Here is a 7,046-nt window from a genome sequence, read left to right on the forward strand (position 1 = left end):
GACCAAAAGGTTCAAATCGGTTGCACCGAGATTGAAAACTTAGATCAACTTAATGATCTCGGTAGGACCGAAAGTGGAGTATCGGTCAGACCGAGAATCATAAAGAGGTTTTGGAAGTTTAAGTCTATGACGAATCGGGGACTCCGAGCGCTCCTCACACAGAGTGGTTCGAATCTGACTTGATCAAATTTTGTGATGCAACATGAATAGAGTTTGAGACGAGAAAAGCATAGATAGCTAGAGGAGGTTCTTAGGCATTCTTGTCCATCCACTTGGCAAAAAAGATAAAGCCGAACAATCAAAGCAACAAGTGGATGTCCTCGAATGAGTAAAATATGCAATCAGCATGCTCACACAATAAGATAGCAAATGGAATATGTGGCAAATCATGCACAACCAATTCTAGCATCTATCAAGAAATTTGCGATGACTGGGTCATCTATATATGAGTATATTGACTTAGGAGTCAAGTGAGAACACTTGATCGTAGGTCATACTCATCGTTTAAGCTCAAGTGGGGTTACCACTTTTACATAAAGCATTGTTTTGTTCACATCTTTAGAGTTGCTTTAGCTCAGTCTTAGAGTAAAGCTCCCCCTAGATGTGATATCCCCCCTAAGAGGGATGAACTAACCTTGGGTTTTGTCTATGATGACTTCATGTAGACATTGAAGATGTGGATGCTCAATGATGATGTAGATCTCTTGGAGCTATCCATTTGAGTGAATTGCACTTTCAATACCTACATGGGTTAGTCCCACAAGGAACAAACAAGGATATCCATAGACATAGAGTGATGCACACAAAAGATGATGTCCATGAAAACTTTTAGGTTACCTTGTCCCTTGTCTTACCAACAAGAGGGTTTGTGACTCCTTGAACTAGTGCAAGATGTGGAAGTTGATTGCACTTGTTCTTGCCAAAATGATAAGAGTGAAGTATGTTGGCGGAGTCACCCTCAAGAACTTTCTAGTTCTTCCTCTTTTGGATCCACATCATCTTGATGGGAATCCTTGGAGTTGTAGTCGTACTTGATGAAGTGGAGCTTGAAGTAGTCTTGGGAATCCACTTGACTAAGGTCTTAGGAGCTTCTTCAAATGCATCAATTTCCTCTTGAAGCTTGTTCTTGCCTTTTTGCTCGTAGTCTTGTGGTGGAAGATCATTTTGAGCTTGTGTCCCCTTGAAAAATTTCTCTTGTTGAGGGACAGACTTTGTCTTGGGGTATTGATCTTCTTCCCATTCAACTCCATTGGCATTGAACTTTCGTTCAAAACCAATACCTTGATTCTTCCGGTGCATTCCTTGCTTGCGCACAATTTCCTCGAATTGCTTACTCCCGGCAAGGCTTTTGTACACTCCTTTCTCTATAATTCCCTTGAATAAGCTATTTTCTTGCTCAAATGTAACTTGGCTAAGAGAATCATTAGTGGAATCAAGAGAACTACTAGAAGCAACAATATTGGATTTAGCATGATCATTGTTACTACTAGCGGAAGAATCTTTCTTGTTAGATTTGACTTGAGGCATGTAAGTGGATAAGAGTAAACGCTTGGCAATGTAAGAAGAACTTTTCTTGCGGAGATCATCATTGATTGCCTTTAAGAACTCATGCTCTTGCTCAAGATTGAGTTTTTCAAAGCGTAGCTTCTCATGAGCTCTTAAAAGTTCTCGATGATCTTCGAAGATAGTGTCATGAGCTAACTTAAGAGTTTTTAGTTCTTTAGTTAGAGCCTCAATCTTGTCCTTATCATTGTCATTCGTTTTATCTTGATTAGCATGATTAATTGGTCTTTCATCATAGTATTCATCACTAGAGTTGTCACCAAGCAAATCATCACCTAACAAGTCATCTTCATCACTATCGAAATCAACATACTCGGGGTGTGTTACCTTAGGACCTTTGGCCATGAAGCATCTTCCAATTCCTTCATTTGGTGAGTCAAATATGTCGTAGGAGTTGGTTGACACAAGTGCTAGACCGGCAACACCTTCATCTTGAGTATCTTCGGAGTCGGAGTGATAACTTCTCTCAGAGTGGCTGTCGGAGTCGGAGCCGGATACCCATTCACCAACATGAGCTTGATGTCTTCGTCTTGTGTAGCTCCTTGATGATTTTTCCTTCCTTTCCGAATCCTTGCTTCTCCGTGAGTATCTTCGTTCATAACGATCATCTCTACTCATTCTCTCTCTTGGTGGTGATCCTTTGCTTCTTCTTTTTGGAGAATCTTCTCTTTTCTTGTAGGGAGCCGTACACTCGTTGGAATAGTGTCTGGGTCTTCCACAATTGTAACAGTTTCTCTCTCGACTAGAAGATCTTTTGTCATTGTAGGACCTTGACTTGGAGCTTCTATCTTTGCTTCTACTCTTGTAGAACTTGTTGAAGTTCTTCACCATTAAGCTCAATTCTTCATTGAAGTCTTGTTTCTCACTTGATGATGTAGGGGCTTCACATGAGGCTTTATAGGCACCACTTGACTTGTTGTGAAGTTCCTCTTTATCCTTAAGTGACATCTCATGAGCAACAATTCTTCCAATCACTTCCGTTGGCTTGAGATCTTTGTAATTTGGCATCATTTGGATCAATGTGCACACGGTATCATATTTTCCATCCAAGGCTCTTAGGATCTTCTTGATGATGAATCTATCGGTCATCTCTTCACTTCCTAAGCCGGCAATCTCATTTGTGATGAGAGCAAGCCTAGAGTACATTTCAGCGACACCTTCACCATCCTTCATCTTGAACTTGTCAAGTTGGCTTTGAAGCACATCCAACTTGGATTCTTTGACGGAGTCGGTACCTTCGTGCATATCAATCAAAGTGTCCCAAATTTCCTTTGCATTCTCAAGGCGGCTGATTTTGTTGAATTCTTCGGGGCATAATCCGTTGAAGAGAATATCGCAAGCTTGAGCATTGTATTGCAACATCTTCAACTCATCCGCGGTAGCTTCACGGTTTGGTTCTCTCTCATCAAAGAAGTCACCTTGCAAACCAACACACACAATAGCCCAAACAGCGGGGTTATGTCCAAGAATATGCATTTTCATTTTATGCTTCCAACTAGCAAAATTAGTACCATCAAAGTAAGGACCTCTTCGGTGATAATTTCCCTCGCTAGACGCCATACTCTCCTAGGTTGTGAAACCAAGGCTATGACCACCAAAAGCTATGGAGATCAAGCAAATGGAGACCAAAGATCTGATACCACTTGTAGGATCGAAGTATGTCTAGAGGGGGGGTGATTAGACTACTTGACCAATTAAAAACTTAATCTTTTCCCAATTTTAGTTCTTGGCAGATTTTAGCTATTTTAGGACAAGTCAAGCAATCATCACACAATTCAAGCAAGCATGCAAAGAGTTTGTGGGCAGCGGAAAGTAAAGCATGCAACTTACAAGAGTATAAAGGGAAGGGTTTGGAGAAGTCAAACGCTATTGGAGACGCGGATGTTTTTCCCGTGGTTCGGATAGGTGGTGCTATCCTACATCCACGTTGGTGGAGACTTCAACCCACGAAGGGTAACGGTTGCGCGAGTCCACACAGGGCTCCACCCAAGGGCAACAGTTGTGCGATTCCACGAAGGGCTCCACCCACGAAGGGTCCACGAAGAAGCAACCACCCACAAAGGGTCCACGAAGAAGCAACCTTGTCTATCCCACCATGGCCATCGGCCACGAAGGACTTGCCTCACTAGCGGTAGATCTTCACGAAGTAGGCGATCTCCTTGCCCTTACAAACTCCTTGGTTCAACTCCACAATCTTGTCGGAGGCTCCCAAGTGACACCTAGCCAATCTAGGAGACACCACTCTCCAAGAAGTAACAAATGGTGTGTAGGTAATGAACTCCTTGCTCTTGTGCTTCAAATGATAGTCTCCCCAACACTCAACTCCCTCTCATAGGATTTGGATTTGGTGGAAAGAAGATTTGAGTGGAAAGCAACTTGGGAAGGCTAGAGATCAAGATTCATATGGTAGGAATGGAATGTCTTGGTCTCAACACATGAGTAGGTGGTTCTCTCTCAGAACATATGAGTTGGAATGGTGTGTGTGTTCTGATGGCTCTCTCACGGAATGAGAAAGAGGTGGAGGGGTATATATAGCCTCCACACAAAATCCAACCGTTACACACAATTTACCAATCTCAGTGGGACCGAATTAGAAAACTCGGTCAGACCGAAATAGTAAACCTAGTGACCGTTAGGAATTTTTGTGGGACTGACATGCAACTCAGTAGGACCGATTCGGTTAGGGTTTGGGCATTACGTAATCTCGGTGAGACCGATTACACAAACTCGGTGAGACCGAATTTGGTAATTAGCTAACCAGAGAGTTGGTCAGGCAAACTCGGTGGGACCGATTTGCTCTTTCGGTGAGACCGAGTGGAACTCGGTGAGACCGAAAAGTTACAAAGGGGAAACGCTGAGTTTACATTGCAATCTCGGTGGGACCGATTCGCTCTTTCGGTGGGACCGAAAAGTTACGAAAGGGAAACAGAGAGTTTGCAACCCCATCTCGGTGGGACCGAGATCCTTATCGGTAGAACCGAATTGCTAGGGTTTGGCAGTGGCTAATGACAAGTGAAACTCGGTGGCGCCGGATAGGAAGAATCGGTAGGACCGAGTTTGGCTTAGAGTTTAGGTCATATGTGGATATGGGAAAGTAGTTGAGGGTTTTTGGAGCATATCACTAAGCACATGAAGCAAGAGGCTCATTAAGCAACACCTCATCCCTCCTTAATAGTATTGGCTTTTCCCATGGACTCAATGTGATCTTGGATCACTAAAATATAAAATGAAGAGTCTTGAGCTTTTGAGCTTGAGCCAATCCATTGTCCTTAGCATTTTGAGGGTTCCACTTTCACATCCATGCCATGCCAATCATTGAGCTTTCCTGAAATAATTATCTTGGAATAGTATTAGCTCAATGAGCTATATGTTGTTATGAATTACCAAAACCACCTAGGGATAGTTGCACTTTCAATTTTACATGTGGAAAATCCCCATTGGTCGGTGTTGTTAACGGGTTATCGAATCCAAAACCCGACCCAATAGATTAACGGCATTCTGTTATGGTGGATGCCACGTGTCGGTCACCCTTGATGAAAGCACTTCTGTGACACGCGATTTATCGTCATGGAAGTGGACACTTCCGTGATGATAATTTTGGTAATGTCATGGAACACTTCTACGACAGCACAGGTATGACTATCTTGATTCTGTCATAAATTTGTCATGGATGTACATGAATGACAAAAAACGCGACCTACTGTGACAAACACGTATCATCACGAAAGTGTATTTTTTTGTAGTGATCTCTACCAATCACCTTTTTCGGAGCCATGAGGGCGGGAGGAAGAACTGGGGACGTTAGCCATGATGAATGGTTTCCCTTGGCAAGAGTCTGAAGATTTTCCGCTGGGTGTGGAATGGATCTGAGATCCAACCCCTTTAAATAGAGGTCTTTTTATATGGCCAGCGGGGGGATAGGAAAAAATACACCGACCTCTCGTATTCGCTCGACGCGTGGAGCAGAAGGTATGGAGGCACAGAAGATGATGGATGCGACATTAAATGGAGGGCCGAATATAGCTCTTTAAGTCAGATATTTTGAAGTGATCGGAGGAGGAACCCGCCTTGCAATGCCGAAGACAATCTGCGTGCCAGACACCTCGTCATTGAAGCCTGGTTCGGGGGCTACTGAGGGAGTCCTGGACTAACGGGTCCTTGGGCGTCCGGCCTGTTGGACATGGGCCGGACTATTGGGCCATGAAGATACAAGATAGAAGACTTTCTCCTGTGTCCGGATGGGACTCTCCTTTGCGTGGAAGGCAAGCTAGGCGGCCGGATGTACCATTTCCTTTCTATGTAACCGACTTTGTATAACCCTAGTACCCTCCAATGTCTATATAAACCAGAGGGTTTAGTCCGTAGGGACAATCATAATCACATAGGCTAGACTTTTAGGGTTTTAGCCATCACGATCTCAAGGTAGATCAACTCTTGTAATACTCATATTCATCAAGATCAATCAAGCAGGAAGTAGGGTATTACCTCCATAGAGAGGGCCCGAACCTGGGTAAACATCGTGTCCCCTGTCTCCTGTTACTATCAACCTTAGACGCACAGTTCGGGACCCCCTACCTAAGATCCGCCGGTTTTGACACCGACAGTTACCTCATATGATTACATAGCCTTCATTTCATAAATTGCGTACCTGTTGAATTCATATATGAATATTACATGTATTACTTTATAATAGAACCTTAAGTCATCCAAGACTAATGAATTTGAATGCAAGACTAACAATGGTGCATGTACATGATAGGTACAATGGTTGTTTGAAGAAACATCACTGTAACTTTGGCATGCACAATTGAAAAGGATTATTTGAAAAAAAGTGATATGTGAGTGTCCAATCTTTATAGCGTTGAATCGATATTGTATCTTTGGCCACGATACAAAGTAGATATTGATTTATGTTCAAGCGATGCACATCCACGATTGCTAGATAGAGATACGTGAATGAATTATGCAATCTCTCTCACACGCATACATATCTCATTCTCCGTGGGCATTGGAATCACACATGCGCACTTCATGTATTTCTCTCCCTCCATCAAGGTTAGAATTTGTGTTTCTACCCCATCCTACAAGTCTCTCGGACAAAAACACACACGCTCTCTCTGTCGAACACACCCACCCCTTTAATTCCGCCCACCCACCGCCACTAATGTCTCAAAGTATAATTATGTCTCACACACATATGCCTAAGGTTAACTCAAGTCCTGGAACCATATGAATACATACAATGGGATTCCAGAAGAGCACCTTTTGTTTTGAGATTTCGCTCTCTCTATTTCTCTCTCTCGCACAGACACGCACACATATACACGCGTAGACATTATTTCTCTCTTCATTTTTTCTGGCACTTGCATGCACACCGCTTGTTTATCTCTATGATGCTTTAAGTATGCCTTGCACACATGCTACCTACCTATCCCTTAATATAGATATGTGTCACACAAACTCCTTCTCCCTATATCTAAGTG

This window comes from Triticum dicoccoides, chromosome 7A (assembly GCF_002162155.2).
Source record: "Triticum dicoccoides isolate Atlit2015 ecotype Zavitan chromosome 7A, WEW_v2.0, whole genome shotgun sequence".
In the NCBI taxonomy this organism is placed as follows: domain Eukaryota; kingdom Viridiplantae; phylum Streptophyta; class Magnoliopsida; order Poales; family Poaceae; genus Triticum; species Triticum dicoccoides.